Here is an 18997-nt window from a genome sequence, read left to right as displayed (position 1 = left end):
TCCTCTAGTGGTTTTTATTTTCTAATGAATTATGAGACAAGAACATGGAATCTGAGATACTCTGCTGAGGAGATGTAAAGAGTCATTCCAGAAAGTGAGCAAGAGAATTTGCTAGAAAAATGAACTAGAGCTATAGGACTATGTCAAGGATTTATTTGATATTTTTGATCATTATTCTCAGTAGGAATTGCAAAGACTATAGACTACTGTACTTTAAGGTACAGGATTAGTTTCATAGTCTGGCTTCTTCTACTTGGTGTGAGATCACAGGCTGGTTACTTAACCTCCGTGAGCATCAGCTCCTCAAGTGCAGAGAGGAGACAGTACTACCTAGTTCACAAGGTTGTGGCAAGAACTAGATTAGGGCTGGCTGTGTGCTTTCAATAGTCAATGAATCATGATCATGACAAGAGTGCTTGTTCCATTTAGTTAGCAAGCCACTTTGGAATTACTGACAGCACAATGATACACAGAAATTGCCACAAGGCTTCATTGCTCTTGCCTTCATAATCCACCGGATACAAGGAAGACACTTACATGAATTATGCTAGAAATACCAAAATTCTTATAACCTATCCATTTCATGACCTTATATCAAATAACTGTGAAGGATGTTAGGAAGTTATGGCCCCTTAATTCACTCTTACTCACCACAGACCTTGATTAATCAACAGTACATACTCTCAAAGAACTGAGCCACACAAAGAACTTAGCAGCCACACAGTGGTACATGTTGTTGGCAGAGTACTGTGGGACTTCCAGGGAAACTGGACTGCATTTAGCACTTTCCCTGAGAAACATAATCAAGGACACCCACCCACTCACGGCAATGAAATGTTCCCTTAATTATGGTTGATCCAATTGTGATAATTAATTTTTAGGAGTATATTTAAATATTCGAGAGTCTAGTAGCTTTGTCCTCAAGTATACCTAACCTAATCTTGTATCCAGACTACAAAATATATCAACAAATACTATGAAGTTTATTAACACAGATTATGAAGACCATAGCATTTTAATATATAACCCTGTGTGTTTTAAACCTGCATCTTAAAAAAATTTTTTTAAAGAAAAGCCTGCATCTTTTATCCTTTAACATGTGTTAACAATCTAAAGTGTAAAGTAGGTAAGCATTTATGAGGGGGCTCCCAGGAAAATCTTTTTGACTGTATTTCCTGGGTGACTAATCCATTCATTTCTAAGGAAATACCTATTGTATACCTACTATACTCATCAAACTGTGCCAATTGTGGCAGAAACTACAAAGAGGCATAACACAGGCTCCTGTTAAAGATCCTACGGTCTACTCAGTGAGCTGGGACTAGCCTAAGAATGCTAAAAAGCTGTACACATTCAACTAGCAATAAAGGACAACAGTGTGTTTTCATGGCATACAATATAACCATGGGAGAAATAAATGTTAGAACTTATGAATTTCTACGAGCCCCGAAAAGGAGGAGATGTCTGTACACCAGAGTGGTCAGGGAAGCTCTCTGAAGGAAATGGGCTTGGATAGGATTTGTGTAAACAGAAGATGGGGCCAATGATATAATTTTGAATGAAATCATAAACAAAGGTAGTGAGACGGCAAAATGCATGAACAAAAGAGATACTGACCTGCCATAATCCTAGGGATCGTGTCATGCCTCCATGAGTGAAAGTGCTGTTTGCCTGTGAAATCACAGTTCACGTGCTGCTCATGCACCATATGGGAAGGCAGCTTAATGATCCATCCTATCTGTGCCCAGAGAGCCTCCCCCTGATGGCAGCACATGTGAGCACATCACACATACAGACAGCAAAGGAGGATGAGCATGGAAACATCTGTCTGACTGATTGGCCATCTATTTCCAGGTAATCCTGAAGAAAACGAAGTTATTTGAGTTACATCAGCTTCTCCAAACAAGCTCATCTTCTGAGGGCTAATATGGTGTCTCAAAGCCAACAGCAAATCTGTATTCAGTAATTTAATGTCATCTGGAATTCCCTCCTATCCTCCAAAACTAAATTTATTCACCTGTTAGATCTTTTGCGTCTTAAAAGATATTCCCTTCTGTATGTTACCAATATCTAAGGAAATCATCCTCACCTCCACTTTGGAACCATGACCACTGCCAAGACAACGACCGACCTCCTCAGCTCTAAAACTCGGCTTGTTTAAGATGCTCCAATAATTCAAGTGGAGAAGCATTTGCTTAGCTGCCACTTTTGCGAGCCTGACATTACGCGGGAGCTCCTAAACAACAAATGTCAATTATAATAATGATGATAATAATAATGATAATAATCATAAATGCTTATATAATGCTTATATCCTAGGCACCATTCTAAGTATTTCACATGTATTAACTATTTTAATTCTTTTGGAATGAGTAATATACCCAACCTCTCCTCTCCTGAAGCTTACAGTCTACTGGGTGGAGAAACAAACAGGAAAACAGACAGATCACGTCAGCGCAATAACTGATTGGCACTATCATTCAGAGTAGAGTGGTAGCATCACAATGAGTATCTCAGGCAAGGCTCCACAGACGGGGTCAGATTTACACCAGCTCTTGATGGATTGGGAAAATTTGCAGCCTGACAAAGGCTGAGTGATAGAGCAGCCTTTCAGGCAAATGAAACTCACGTAATGGACACGGAGGCACATGAGGGGACACCCAGTGGTTTGGGTCCCATTGAGATGCAGGAGACAAAAACAAAAAGAGGCAATACACAAAACCAGAGAGGTCAACATGGGCCAGATCAAGGAGCGTCCATTTTTATTCCAATCCAACGTGGATCTACAGGGTTCTGTCTGTGAAACCAAGGATATGTTTATTTATTTCTGTCTTTTGATAGGTGTAAATCCCGGCTTTCCTCCCCTGCTCTGTACCCTCAGCAACTTTTAGTTTGATGTGCCTTAAGGAAAGGTCATTGCAGGGTCTTCTCTTGCCTTGTCACCCCCCACCGAACCTCCCAGGGAGCGCTCACTGTCAGGTGACTGACTGGCTAATCATCAGCCGGTGGCTGTAGGTGATCATCTGTGCTGCCTGGCGAGGCTGGGTCCGGAGACAGTAATTACATTGGCATCAGTGGCAACTTCTAGTGTCACAGATCCTGTTAGAAATCATTTTATTGATACCAATTCAGAAGATTGTTCTCTAGCTCAGGGAAAACAGTACACATTAAAAAGCTGTAATCAGAGCTTACTATTTCCAAAGCAGTCTTCAGAGCCGAAGTCTAGATGCAGAAAATTAAGGCTCCTCGGCTTCCTGTTACCCCACAGCCTAGACAATGACAGTACTAAATGGGGTCTTCCTCGTGTCCTAGAGAGCACTCTTGGAAATGAGAAAGGAAGAGGCTTGGCAAATGGATGACTGGATGCCCATGACGGGTTAACTATTTGATTTATCACCTCGCCCTCTTGCAAGAAGGTGATTCACATTAGAGACACAAGAACAATTTAAACAATTCCATGGTAGCAAGGGAATTTGGAGAGATGGACTGACAGAAAAAGAAACAGTTTTTAAATTTTTTTGAAGTTACATGTATATATTATATGTACATATAACTATATGTGTATATATACACAACATACAAATAAAACTTAAATGCAAACAATGTCCTTCATCTTCTCCCCACTCCTAACCCTACTTTCCAGAAACAAATACCTTACACATTTCTGTGCTTCGTGCTTCTGGAAGTGATCTCCATATAAGATGCATGTATCCCTAATTTTCGCTCTAGGTATCATATACTGACAGAGTAAATGACATTGAAGGTGAGGATTTAGCTTATTCATACCATCATTTTTCCTTCTCTTCTACCTGCTACCCACCACCAATAGAGTTAGAGACTGAATCTTGGCCCACAAAATCAGGTTCTATGAAATATCAATTTTTAGTGTATTAAATCAACTTAGTTTGGTCTCCAATGCAGCGCTAGTATAAAATTCCACCACCGTCAGCATCAGCCTCTGATGTCTTCCCATAATACTTGAGACCCAAGTGTTGCTAGACAAATAGGGAAACTGTGTTTTGTGGGGGGTCCCTGCAGAAGTCTTCATTGTCCAAGCTTGCAGTGGTACTAGGAAGTACCATGTTGCTCTATCTCCATGCCCCTCGTGGGGTGTGGAAATGTTTGTCAGGGATAAAAAACACCCCGTCCCTCGGGTCCAACTCCCACCCTGATGAGGGTAGGCCTCTATGATGTGTGGTGGGCCACACCATTCACACAGTGAATGAAACGCAATAAGTAACCTAGAACTTACCTTTTACTTATTTGTAATATTTGTTTTCTATTCCCTGTCATTCCTGAGTACGTTTCCCTTCTCTTTCATTTCTGCCTTTATTTGTTTTTAGGTGTTTATAGTCTCCATGATGCTGCATATTTTTCTGCCCTACTGTTTTCTTAGGGATCCCCTTTCCCAGTCTTCCTGTCCCAAGCTGCACTTGTTCTCTGAACTGCCTCATAGTCATCACTCTGAAACTCTTTTGTCATTGCACCGTTGAATCGAATCCATTGTTTCTTGGATGTTTTACTCTCTCCTGATTAGATTTTCTCATACTGCTGGAGCATACACTCAAATAACTTTAAAAAATAACTGAAAAATACATGACAGGTGAATTTCGAAGCCTTGTGAATCTAAAAAAGCCTGTATTCTGCTCCCGTGGTTGATTAATACTGTAGTTTAGTATATAACTCCAGGCTGCATCTAATATTTCTCAGAGCTTAGAAGACATTGCTCCTTTGTCTTGTTGCATTTGATGTGGTTGTAGGAAAGTATGACGTTGATTTCTTTACAGGTGACCTTTTTCCTTCTCAGAAGTTTTCAGGATCTTCTCTTTATCCTGGTGTGTCACTAACTTGTGACTAAGTGGGTGTCTTTTTCATCCTGTTTCACACTTGTTAGGCACTTTAAATATAAAGATACATTCTGGGAAATTCTCCTCTATTATTTCTTTGGTCATTTCTATCCTTTCATTTTCTCTATTGCCTTTTGCAGACTTTTATTAGCCAGATATTAGACTTCCTCACTTCCCGAGTGTCACTTATCCTTGTCCTAACATTTACCATTTCTTTCTATTTTATCTTATACTCTAAGATATTGAGTTTAATCTTTAATTTTTTTTTAACTTTGGCAATAATATGTTTAATTTCCCAAAGCCTTTTCTTCTTCTCTGTTCCTTTTTCGTGGCACCCTTTACTTTTCCCTTATCTATAATGTTGCTTTGAATCTGTCAAGGGATTCCAGTTAGAAGATGGTTATTTTCATTTTGAAATTCTTTCCCTTGAATTATCTGTAGAGTTAGCCTTTCTATTGTGCTTTGTTTTTAGCTGGGCCTTCCTCAGTCATACCACAGGCTGTCTTTCAATGATGGTAGCTGGTGGTTGTCTATTCAAATTTCAAGAAGAAGCAGGAGAAAAGCTAACTGGAAGCTCTGTGCACATAGGTACCTTTTTTTTTTTTTTCTAGGCTTCACTTTGTAGTGAGCGGAATGTCCCTGTAATGATCAGGGTGTTGCAAATACTACCACACTAATTGCTCTTGTTCTCTGAAGAAATGTTCTTCAGATATCTTTAGAAAATAAGCATCTATTTTCTTCTTGGCCTGAGGAGAGAGATGAATGCCTGGGGAGGGGAGGGAAGGGGTTACGGAGGCAGTTTTGTGCATAACATTTTGTTATTAATTTGTCCCCAATTTCTGTCCACTTCTCAGTGTCCCCTTTCACCCTACCCTCCTTCTCTCGGGCTGAAACCCCTGGGGTTTCAATGGGCAAGTTGGGTTCCTTTTTTGATTCAGGAAACATATCAGGCTTAAGCTACCTCTGCTTCAGTGTGCTATTCAGGGCTTTTCTATGCTCTTTTTGACTTCTGGATACTTACTGAAACCTCTCATACTCTTATAGCTTTTCTCCAGTTATCTTCATAGTTGTAAGATCATGAGACTTTTATTCCTTTTTCACATTTCTACTGGGACCTAAGTGGGGAAAAAAAAGATAAACAGATGGGCTCAGTACACATCTTGAAATAGAAGCCAAGGGGCATATTCATACATTCTCACTTTATTCATTAAATGACACCAAGTGAGGGAAAAAACAGTTACCTCTAAAAAGCAGTAGTAATAGCAGGAAGACACAGTTCCCAATGGAGCCCAGATATTTCTTCCACGGAGAAGGAGCACAGTGCTGTGGTGAAAAGGATAGACTCCACCTGTATTTCAAGCCCAACCTGAGACTTACAAGTCATGTTATCTTGAGTAACTTTCTTATTGGCTCTCTCCTTCAGTTTCCACATGTGGAAACAGGCATGCCAATAACTCCATGTTAATTCCATTGGCTTCAGGTAAGATTTTATCAGACCATCCACATAAAGTACTGGGAACAGCAAGCTCAAGTGTTAGTCGTCATCACCACTATTTATTGTCCAATGTCAGGACAAGAAGGCAGAGAAGTAGAGCCACTACAATAATATCATATCCTTCTAAGCACAGTCATCCTGGTGTAAATTAACTTTAGTTAGGTCACAAGTTTTCTAGCTTCTCTTGCCTTGGAGTCCTGAAGGAAGTGATGGCACAGAGAGTCATTCAAAAAATATTAGTGGACCACTAGAAACATGACTGTGGACATGGGCTATTACCTTTGCAGCAACGTCTTGAACTAAGGGGAGAGAAGAGAAATAAGAGCTTTTGAGGCCAACAGTACTGTGGCTGTGAGGAGAGGAAATGAGCAGATACCATAGGAAGCTTTCTTAAAACCTCAGATGAGGTTTTCTGAAGGAAAGTGATGGTTCCTATTTTCATGATAAAAAGGCTGGAACTGCATGTGGCATGGCACCTTGTACTCAGGTTCCTGTTACCCTGATACTCTCTACTTACCACACATGGAAAATTGAAGTAAATACACAAAGAAACTATATAACAATGCACAGTTTACTATGCATTTTAGCTTAAATTTCCAGCCCCAAGTCCTCTTTGCAATACCATTCCTTAACCTCAAACAACGGAAACAAAATGAAACAAAACAAAACTACCTTACCTGCTATAAGTGGCCATTCAGTGGGCTTGATTCTACGTGATCCCCACAATTTTTTGAGGTAAATAATAATCATTCTAATTGAATAGATTAGCAAACAGGAGCAAATTCAGGCTCAGAGAAGATAAGTAACCCATGACTGATAAGTAGAGGCACAATTTACAAGCCCAGGTACATTATCATTGCTTTATTATATATATATATATATATATATATTCTTATCTACCTGTAACATCAACATCCTCTTTTATTTGCATTTTACTTACTGCCTTCCACTTCTCACCTTTGAAATAAAAATCACCTATTCCCAGTTTTATACCTAATCTAACCCCTCTGCATTATATTTAGAATTCTGTATTACTTTTTCTGAGTCTTTCCTCCTGTTTCTTCCTCCCAGCTCATGTTTTTAACCAATGTGATTTCTACTTGCTGAAGCACCTTCCCCTTGAGCCTCCCTGTCCATCTGTCCTCTGAGGGCCCCTCACCTGCCTTCTTTCTCCCCAGCTTTCATCTGGATGATCCCTTTTCCCTCATTCTGCAGCCTCCAGAGAGGCCCACATTTCACCACCTCCTCTCAATCCCAACACTAGTTGCAGTTCAGCATTTTTGCTTCCCACCAACCTTTTCTGTTGCTATGGAAACCGAGAGGCAGTTCTGGAAGGAGGGGGAGTCTTGGAGCGCAGTCACTGCTGGCCTTGGTGTAGGAGGAAGATGGTAGGCAGCTGGGGTAGGGGGAGGAGAAGAAGAGAGTCTAGAGAACTCAAAATCCGAACCCAACCAGTTCCTGATGAAGAAAGGGACTTCTCCACTCCCTCGGTGAGATAAAGAGACGGCAGGGGGAGAGCAGCCCCGTGCCGGGGCTGGCTTAGCAGCTGCATCTTTCGGATGGTTGAACAGAAGGAGGCTGAGTGGGTGGCCCCCTGTGGTGACAGAGCCTGGTTCCCAGGCTGCTTGTAATCTGTCCTTAATTTGCCACTGAGGAAGTTAACTTTATGTAGGTAGCTAAGAAAAACGAAGGCTCAGGGGAGCCATCATCACAGAAAATAAATATGCTCCCATTATAAATGAAGTAACAGGATAATGTACGGTCTCAGAAGATGATGAGACAGGGAGAAATGGCCTGTAGCTAATGAAAAGTTTAAGCTAAATATTAGGAGAAAGAGCTTTACAGAAATGTTTGCTTTCCAAAAACAACCAAGATGAAGTAGAGAGTGTTCTCACTAGCACATAATTTAGCCCATGGCTTCAAGGAGTGTACTATTTGAGCTTGGCAAAAGGCCTAGGACTCTCAGACTTTGTCATATAATTTGAAGACCAGGACTTCCGTATATACTGTGTAACCAGTTTTGTGCCAAAGGGGAGAAATGACTGAGAACTGGAATCCAAAAGTCAGAAAGGTGGACCTGAAAGTGAATTTACCTGAATAAGCATAAGCTCGTTAAGAAAGCAAAAATAAAGGGACTCATGAAATCCCATACAACATATCACTTGTTCTTTAAACCAACGAGTGTTTGGGGAGGTTCATTGTGTGTCTGAGACCATACAGGATCCTGGATTTTGGAAAAGCAGGTGGGGAAGCAAGTGGGAGCATAACACAGATGAACAAGTAATGGCCACTGGTTTTTCCAGAGCTTCTGGCTTAGTGGAAGAGACAGACTCACCATAAGCAAAATGTTACAAGGCAATCAAGCTAGTTTTCCACATTGGTTCCTTCTAAATGCCATGGAGCATCATGAAGGTCTTGCTTACTTCTGACTGGGGGTAGGAGGGAAGATTGCGTAGAAGTGGGTCTCTGAACTGGTCATTCATGAAGGAGTTGAAGAGGTCAGCTGGTCAGAAATGCAGGAAGAATTTCTGGGCAGAAGAAAGAGCACGCACCAATAGCCACGAAGATATGACTGTGCAGAGCATGTCGAGAAATACAGGGATGTCGCTGGAGGCTCAGTGTGTGTGTGTTGGGGGTGGGAGAGGCAGGAAAGGAGGTTAAAGAGATAAATCTGGACCAGATACCATCCTCTCAAATGCCATCTGATGGGGTTTAAACTTAATTATATTTAAAAAATGCTAGGAGCAGCACCGCGTCCTGGTAAGATTTGTGTGTTAACACTCTGACTTGGGTGGCAGTGTCAAGGATGGATGCAGGGAATAGAAGGACTTTAAGTGGGAGGACTGTGAGGGGATGTGAAAAGACCGATAAAGTCAGGAATATTGTGGCAGAAGAATGGGTAAATGGGAAAATTTGATTTTGGGAGAGAGACGGAGAGATCAAGGATGACTGAGGCTTGTCAGTGTAAATTCAGCCTCAACAAGTAAAAGTTCCTTCTACAAAAATATGTTTGCCACCATCTAATCTGGGTTCACATCCTATTGCTTCAAGGGCTGCAGGGGAAAAAAAGTCAATTAAACCTTACTCTACCAGCCTCCCTACCACATGGTTCCTAAATATAAGGTTTATCTTTTGTGTTTCACAAAGCAAAATCACATGCTAAGATACAAAAGTGGAACAAATTGCTGAAGATTATTTTTAAAGCTTGTGAGCCAGTGGCAGCCATCAATCAATCTACCTTGATGTGCCATGGAGACACCTGATACCATGGCAAAGGGCAGGGGTCAGACACTGGCATGGGTAAAACTCCACGATGTGTGGACAAAATGGGTATTAGTGGCCAGTAGGTTTTTTAAAAAGGGATTGTTATGTCCCTCTAAAATTGACCATGACCAAAATCCCAAATTGGATAGTGGTTATTACCTTGTGATTTACTCAAATAATAAACAGGAATAAACCTCAGGTGAGCAGTCACCCCGCTCGTGTGCACCTAGAGTTTGAAGTTTTTGCATTCCTCATTTTTGATGCAGTCATCACTTCAGATCCGAGTGTTACACCAACATCTTTTGAAATGCTGAGGAGATGAGGGATGACAGATCAACACAACCTGAAGGGTTCTTCCCCTATTTAACCAGGCAGGATTGCCTTGTTTGTCTCATACGCAGTTAGGCAGATGTACTGAAACCAGTTTTAAACCAGTTTTTGAGCTCCCGGTTTTTGAGACTGGGAGGAGCATGAGGAGAGAGAACCACCTTCCAGGTTGTCTGCTCCCCATTTGGGTTCTAAATTTGAGCGTGCCTCCTCCTCACCACAGGTGGAATTACCACCTTTCCAGCTCAAGACCGACACTTGCCCCTCCACCCACTCTCTGGTTCAAACCATACCTGAAGCAGCACATGACTAAATTCTCACCCACTTTATGTGACTGCATGTCAAACAATTCTTCCTGCTAAGTTAGCCCTGTTGCAGGGCCCCTTTTCCCATCACTGAGGCGGCCCTGTCTCATTTGTCTCATTCCCAAGACTTCATTGGAGGCTCCCTCCTTGAGTCTTGCTCCATCCTCCATGTCACATGGCCCATTTTTTTTTTCTTATTAAAGGTTTTAACCAATGGCTTACTTTGAGCTAAATGACTAAGACCCTGACACCCACTGACAGACTTAGGCCCTTCTGCCTGGAACCATGAGTGTGGCCTAACACAGAATCCCCTGTGCCATTGGGAAGGGAATACTGCTCACATGCACACACTCAAATTCTTCTTTATCTTGGGCTGTCAATTGGAACTACCCACCTGAACTGTGTCCTGCTATTGATATATTCCCCTGGGGCACCATGCTACACCCCCCCATGCTCGCCTCATAGACTCAAGCTCCTACAGCTACAACTACAACTGAATCAGTTCCTTGGCTCTTGTTCTGTCCCAGGAGGATGAAGGCTCCTTGTCCTGGTGCTGAAACAGCCTCCACCTGCACCATCCTGCTGCAGGACCCAATCATGCCCAGAAGAATCCAGTCATAGGGCCTTTTGCTCTTTAACCCGTCTCCCAGCTCCCAGCCAAAAAGTGGCTCTATTCTCTGGGACATTCCATTCTTTTGGCTTTCCTGATCACCTGCAGTGCCATTTCCCCAGATTGCTACTACACAATGCCATTCCTGCTAGGCCTCAGAACTTTTCTTGTTTTCTTGGATCTTACCTCTGTATTCTCTCTCCCTTCTACTGCAAACAGTGGCAGGATTGGATTACTTCCACCCAATAGACTGGAAAATTTCTCATAATGCCAGACCACACGCTGGCACTGAGTGGCTGAGAACCAGGTCAGAAAATCAAGTGATGAAAATTTATTTCAACCAATTTAAGAGGAATATACAGATGAACAGGCCAGTTCCTGTTTATTGACTGGAATCTCAGGAGCCATTCAAACAGGTTCAGATAAGCTGTCAGTTGAAGGTAAGGGCTCCACCACAAAACTCTAAGCAGGCGTAACAACATTCTAATGGGAAATAGTGGGCTCTCAGATAAAGGCTTCCTTTGCTAATGGCCTGGTTGTCTGAATCAGAATTTTAGACAACCTCATTCATGGTCTGTGTCCTAATTTCACCAACCATGTGGTTGAGACAGGACACTAATAATGCTGTCTCTTCGTACGGCAAGCTACAATACTATTTATAGAATGTTGGTGTTTGAACGAGGCTTTTTTTGAAATCTATTACACTATGCAGCTACTGTGTGGTTTTTAACTAATTAGTACCATGAGGCAAGAAAATATTGTGCACATTTTATAGTTGAAGAAATAGAGTCATATAGGTTACATGACTTGCCCAAGGTCATTTGGCCAACTGGTGGAAAGAACTTAAAACATCTTTGTAGGTGATGTTATTTTTAGTTTTCAATGTGTATTTCTGACATAGCATCTTTTTATAATACATTTTATAAGGGTCTTTTCAAATAAATTGTGTTCATCCTTATCTCAGCAAATGAAGATTCAGTTTCATAAAAGGAGGTGTAATCTGTGGTAGACACAGTCAAAAAAGAAAGCCTTCTCAACCCTCTGCTGAGGGAGCTATGGCATAGACTATGACACCTAGAAAGCTATGATGATTTGACACCTAAGACATCCATGTAAGGGATTGCCAAAATTCCTAAAGAGAATGTAAGGCTGGCTAAGTATTTCTAAGACTGCATGGCCCTTTGTGCAGCCAGGTTTATTGATTGGATATTGCCAGTGAATTCCCTTTATTTTTTTTAAAGATTTTATTTATTTATTTATTCATGAGAGATACAGAGAGAGAGAGAGAGAGAAAGAGAGAGAGAGAGAGAGAGAGAGAGGCAGAGACACAGGCAGAGGGAGAAGCAGGCTCCATGCAGGGAGCCCGACGTGGGACTAGATCCCGGGTCTCCAGAATCAGGCCCTGGGCTGAAGGCAGCGCTAAACCGCTGAGCCACCGGGGCTCCCCCTGAATTCCCTTTAGAGAGGCAAATAATTCCTTATTGGAGGCAACCCTTTCAGGGTACTGTTATGTTTAAAGGGAAAGCCATCCTTTTATAAGTCTTCACTAGATAAAACATCATGAACGTTTTACTTTTCTGATTCTAGGGATTTTCCCCCTCAAAACTCATAGCTAACTGTTTTCTTTTTTGTGAACGCTGATACATTTATCAGATTCTGACGAGAATCTACTTGGGTTATTGTTACCATCCCAGAATCAGGAAGTATCAGCATTATTGCTGTCAAACTTAAAAAAAAAAAAATGAGGTGAGTGAGAGAAGTACTTGAGAATGGGATGGTGCTAAATAGTGGACTAAGATGGCATTTGTCATCGCTATCTCTGTGAACATCTCCACTGCAGGCCCTCTCCTACATGAACCTTTCTCCCATTATTTTCAGCATACCAATCTCAACATGATATTTTACAGGCAAATTATTCAGTCTAGTGAGGTGGAAGTTTGCCTGTGGGCTTGCTGAGGGTGTCCTGGAGGATTGAGATCCTTCAGCAGAAAGTTGCAATTCCACTTCTCAAAAAATAACCTCTTCTTATAGCACATGTCAAGTATATGGATTCTATGCTATAATCCTCTCCCAAGGTTAAGTTGTTTTTTTTAATTCAAAGTTTTCATTATGACTCAATACTTAGCTGAATGTTTATTTTTCCCCAAAATATTTATTGGATATACTAATAGACCTACAATATCATCATACATTTACCCTGTTTACATTTTGTTTAGACCAAAAGGGGCTAGAATCTTAGTCTCTTAGAAAGGAACTTGGAAAAAAAAAAAAAAGAAAGAAAGGTCCTTGGAGATCATATAGAATAATCCCCTTATAAATTTCCTTATAAATAAAGAAAACAAGGTATGGGGTGTTTGTGACTTTGCAAAAGTCACACAACTATTTTAAACTCCTATTGGAAATGGAAGAGTAAATAAAATTAAATAAATAAAATTAAATAAAATAAATAAAATTAAAAATAAGTACAGAACTCTGATGGAAGAGCCCAGGCATTCTGAAACTTTGTTCGGTGTTCTTTCCCCTTCCCCTGGGCTCTCAATGTGCTCTGGGGAATATGGCAGGATACATGGACGCAATCAAAGTCATTAGACAAAACATGACATATCTTTCTAGTGCATCAGTTTTGCTCAGTGATTTGAAGCAGGGTGAGCAAGGTGGGAGAAGGAGTGGAATCTCTTCTTTTTTGTATGAAGGAAAACAGATATTTTATGGAATTGAATATAAAATGTATTTAAATGTCAAAAATTAAAATGCCATGCTTCAAAGAAATTTCATGTTTGCAGGTTACGCCCTCAGAAACCCCCTTTCTTTATCTGCCATCCAGAGGTGCTCATTCTCATTCCTCTGGCAGTGGGAGCACCTTGGTAGGAAAGTTCAAAAGCACGTTGTGTTACCCTGAAACTTACCACTTAGCAGAATTAACCCGAAAATAGGTGCCTAAGTCACCCATGTTCTCTTCTCCCAAAACTCCCAAGACTATTCACAATGTTTTCATAGGGCCCATAAAGTCTGGGGCTACTGTGAACCACAACCAGACAATCAACTTTCACTGAATTTCTCAAGCTATTCTATGAAAAAATAAAGACATCAGTTCGGGGTGGGGGGGTTATTTTGTTTTCTGGGGTTTTTTTGTCTTTTATGTAGTGTCAAAAAGTATTCCAAAATCTTTCCTGTCTTCTAGTTTTCTTTTGTGTTTGTGATAACATGTAGGGAGCAGGTCTGGTTTTTCCCTTTATAGACAGAAATGTCTGGCTCCTTTTAAAGCTTTTTGAAAGTATTACGTAGACATTAAATTTCTTTTTAAGGAAAAGGTCCCAGATTTCATCTCATCCATCACATGCCACCTTTTAATCATTTGTTCCCCAACAGCCCCACCTCCAGAATCCTGAATACGAGAAACCTGACACCATCCTTGATTCCCTCCTCTTTACCTTACTCCAGATCAGTGAGTCACTAAGTATTCTTGATTTTACCTCTGGACGTTTCTCAAATCTGTGACCATGAACTTTATCTGTGCCCCAAATCATCCTCAGAACTCTTGCCTGGGTCCAATCAGTAGCTCAATCCAGGACATGTCAATGCGTTGTAAGAATGAAATCTTGAATTAGCTTATAGTTACATGGTAGGCCAAGCATCAGCATGCCATGATGAGCAGGGCCCAGAACAGAGTCCTGGGTACATTTCTCAGATATTAAGTATGGATGATTGAGTTATAAAAATGCTTCTCCCCTCTCTCAAGAAAATGACCCCCTTGATAACAGAAACCACATTTTATTCTCTTCTATGTCCCCAGTACTTAGCTGTATGTCTAGTACATGATAGATGCTCATTTAATTTTTTTGAATGGATGAATGAAATCAATCACATTTAAATGGCCCCTCTTGTTTACTCAAAGGTTTCACTCTTCACCTTGTGTCCTACATCATCAAATTTTCCCTCTCTGTTGATTATCCCCATCAGCAGGAAAATGTGGTTAATAGGTTCTGATTAATTTTAAAACTCTTTACTCCACATTCCCTCAGCTACTTTTCCATTTTTCAGCTCCTTTTAAAGAAAACTCCCTCAAAAGATCTGTCAGAGGTCATTACCTCCCCTTCTGTTCTCTCTTTAACAAGAGGTATTTCTCCTTATCAAACTACCAAACTGCTCTTAAAAATAGCCTCCAAGGACACCAAAGTGGCTCAGTTGGTTAAGCATCTGCCTTCGGCTCAGGTCCTGTTCAGGTCCTGTTCAGGTCCGGCTCAGGTCCTGTTCAAACCATGTCAGGTTCCCTGCTCAGGAGGCAGTCTGCTTCTCCCTTTCTCTCTCTCCCTCCCACACCTAATTGTGTTCTCTCTCTCGCTCTCCCAAATAAAAAAAATATATATATAAAATCTTTAAAACACACATGCACACAGTCTCCAATGACTTCTTCATTGCCAATGCTTGGTCCTCATTTGATATGGCTTATCAGTAGTATTGACACAACTGATAAGTTCCTCCATTTTGCAATAAATTTCTTCTAACACCCAGTTATCTCTTGCTGTTTCTACTCTGCTAGCCATCTCTCCTCATTCTCTGTCATTGGACATTCCTCATCTTTCCCACCTCTAACATTGAAACAGGCTAAGGCTCAGTCATTTGTCTTTTCTCTATCCATGCTCACTCCATAGGTGATCTCATTCAGTGCCATGCCCTGTATTCTATCTGTACACTGAAGATTCTCAAAATTACGTTTTCAGACCGAACTTCTCCTCTGAACTCTGAAGTCTATGAAGGAATTTTTAATATATCCAATTGCCTGCTTGACATATTTATTTAGATGTCTCACAAAAATCTCAAAATGAATATGCTCAGAAGTCCACTTTAGGTTCGACTTTAGGCAAACACACATACACTTGCACACACTCGCACACCCACACATAGATGCCTGTACTTGCTTTTATTTTTAGTCTTTCCTGAAAAAAAATTATATCCACTTTTCTAGGGCTCAAGATAAAAGCCTTGGAGTCATCTTTTAATTCACTCTTTTTCTCTTGCCTCATGTGTATTCCATCAGGATTCCCACTGGCTTTACCTCCAAAGTACATCTAGAGTCTGCTGACTTCTCAGCATTTGTCCCCTGCTCAAAGGCATTATTACCTCCCCTTTGTATTATTGCAATACCCTCCTTGCTGGTCTCCCTCCCATCTTGATTTCCTACAGTTTTTTTTCCACACAGGAGCCAGTGTTCTTTCCTAAAATATAGATCGGATCATGTTACTCCTCTGCTCATGATCCTGCACAGGTTTCCCATCTCAGAATGCAATCTACAATCCTTAGAATGGCTTCCAAGATCTTGTGTAAATAGGTTCTCTCTTCATTTTCTGATCTCATCACCTAACATTCTTCCCCTGAGCACTATGCTCAGGTCACCCAGGCTTCCTTGCTGGTCCAAATGCAGCCAAGCACACGCTCCCACTCAGGGCCTGTGCGCTTGCTATCCTTCTTATTGAAATGGTCTTCCACAAGTTATCTACAACTTTTTTTACTCGATTTGTCCAAATCTTTGCTCAACTATCACCACATCAAGAGGCTTAATGTAACACTTCTTCTTTGTCCTGATTTCTTTGTCTTCAGGGTACATATTACCCTACTTGTATCCCTACACATATATTTATTGTTGTTTGTGTAGTGTACATCACCTTCCTACTCTTCGCACCTGACGATAATCACTTTTCTTTATTTTTGTTTGTTTTGTTGTTCTTGTTTTACTGCTTTATTTCATCCCTGACACCTGGCATGTGACAGGCATTCAATAAATATTTTTGAAAGAATGAACAAGTTGCCTCGGAGGAGGGACCATGGATGGAATTTTGTTGCTAATATATACTTTTAAATCCCCTACCTTGGCTTTATTAGTACCATACTTTAAATGATTGAGCTAACAGGCCCAGACAAGGTAATAATATTTCTCAGTTAAAAAAAAAAAAAAAATCAAAACGCAGAGTGCCAAGGCTGCTCAGAGGATTCCTGATTGTTATAGCAACTCTTAAAATCAGGCAAGTTGGCAGGCAGCACGCGTTTACAAAAACATATTTACAGAGCCTCCTAAACATTTTTCTAAATCGATTAGACATGCATTTTGTTTGTTGTCTCATATTAGGAGTTATTCATGTTGCATACACATTAAGTTAGGGTATCCTGCAATATATCCCAGAAAGAGGTTTTATTAGAGATTTTATTAGTTATTCTGAACACTTATATCTCTATATCATCCAACTAAAAAGTGAATGGAAATTAGGAGAAAACCTGCTAATTAAAAATCTTTGAAGATTCATGTAAAAACAAGAAAATGTCTCAGAATTATAAAGTTAGTTTGTAACAAACTAAGCAAGTTAGTAATCCCAACAAAAGTTTGTTTCCTTTCTTAAAGAATTCCCTCCCATTTTTCCTGGGATTGATTTTCCTTTTCCAAAGTCCTCTATTCAACATATTCTTGATGAATATTTTGATATGATCTCAAATATAGAAGGAAACTTACAGCTATTATCTATCTGTTAAGTCTCAAGCACCAAGTTTACCACAGATGAGCTTACGAAATTTTCATGATGTTATCCCCATTTTGCGTAAAGCTTAATTAAAGAGGCTAAGCAATTTTCTCAGGATCACAGAATTGTAGCAATGGCACTTAAACTCTGGTCTGTCTGACTCCAAAGAGTGTATTTCCACGGCTTGACACTGCCTCACAAGTTTTAAAATATTCCAGAAATCATCCTAGTCACCTATAGAACCTGGGGTGCCTTTGCTAGGATAGTCCCTAAGACCTCACCACTCTTGGTCAAGTCTGTAAATGATATTAAGAACTTCAGGATCAAAAGAACAATGCCCACCACCCACATCAGCTCAGCAGTGACCTCAGGAAGCAAATCACCAAGTAAAATGTAAGTTACCCTTGGACTTCATGGTTCATTGAGTTAAACACGCTTCTTTTGTCAGCATCTCCATAAAGGGAATGAAGGGATAATTCTTTTCATTCACTTCTTGCCGGCCCTTAACAACATGTTCAGTGAGCAGTGCCATCCATCCTGTGGAGATGGTTATTATTAACTTTCCTCTCAACTGCCAGGGTAAGGCACTACATACATGTCCCACTGATCCTGCTTCCATGAAGTTGTCAGTATATAAACTGGGTCATGCCATACACTGAATTTTTCCTCATGACATGTCATTTTTCTCTCTTTCCACATGAAACAAAATGCAAGACCTTTAATGCAGAAATAAACATTCAAAAGTATGCTTTTTGGGATGAGCACTGGGTATTATGCTATATGTTGGCAAGTTGAACTCCAATAAAAAATAATAAAAATTTAAAAAATAATAAAAATTTTAAAAATTGATGAATTAACAATTTAAAAAAACAACAACAAAAGTATGCCTTTGATACTAATTTTTTTTAGTACACTTGGGACTTATTCCAGAACCTCAATACCTCTTATCCTAGATCATCACATTAACCTTTCAACTAAACTCCTCGCCTTCAGTCTTTTCCTCACACTATCCTAGGTTCACCTAAAGTATAGCTATAATCTTATCAGTCCCCTAATCAAAACACCTATTACTCATTACTAATGAAAAAAAATCTAAACTTTGAGTCTGGCACTTAAGGCTATCCTCATTGGACAGACTTTTTCAGTTGATATATCAGACCCCTTTATCTCAAATTGGTTTAGTCATCATTCCCTTGAAAGTCTGCCCATGCTTTATGAACTTGTACATTGCACACAGTGTCCAGCGTCAATCAGTTCCATTCCCAAGACTTTAATTACCATGCATGTCCAGAAAATTCTCAAATCTATAACTTCATACTAGATCTATCTTCTTCATGCCAGATCCATTTTTCCACGTGGATGTTCTTACAGGTAACTCAGACCCATCACTCCTCCAAAATCTGCTGCTTTTCCTGTAGTTTCCATGTCAATGAATGGCACCACTATTTTTTTTCAGTCATCCAAACCAGAAACCTGAATGTCAACCTTGTCTCCATTCTCTCCTCATGGCATTTTCACATTCTGCTTTTTACTATCTGTGAATCAATATTATTTCTTTTTATCTCAACAAGAATGCTAAATGAGGCCTGGACACAAGTCTTGTTTACCATTAAACCTCTAAGGCCTAAATCAAGCCTTAT

At 40.3% G+C, this 18997-nt stretch overlaps 1 protein-coding gene and 1 long non-coding RNA gene across 20 annotated transcripts in view; one reads left to right on the top strand and one right to left on the bottom strand.

The window, feature by feature from the left end:
- Window positions 1-18997, top strand: part of ANKS1B (ankyrin repeat and sterile alpha motif domain containing 1B) — a 1057476-nt gene that overhangs the window by 697902 nt on the left and 340577 nt on the right. The gene's annotated exons all lie outside the window — the stretch shown is intronic.
- On the bottom strand, window positions 5863-7088 carry LOC119869418. The gene is made up of 3 exons (XR_005370675.1): window positions 7020-7088; window positions 6089-6170; window positions 5863-5962 (listed from the first exon to the last, which is right to left on the bottom strand). It is a non-coding gene; the product is annotated as an uncharacterized LOC119869418 (long non-coding RNA).

The sequence above is a fragment of the Canis lupus genome, chromosome 15 (genome assembly GCF_011100685.1).
Source record: "Canis lupus familiaris isolate Mischka breed German Shepherd chromosome 15, alternate assembly UU_Cfam_GSD_1.0, whole genome shotgun sequence".
NCBI classification, from domain to species: Eukaryota; Metazoa; Chordata; class Mammalia; order Carnivora; family Canidae; genus Canis; species Canis lupus.
The sequence above is the reverse complement of the archived record's forward strand: the minus strand, read 5'-3'. Positions and strand labels throughout refer to the sequence as shown.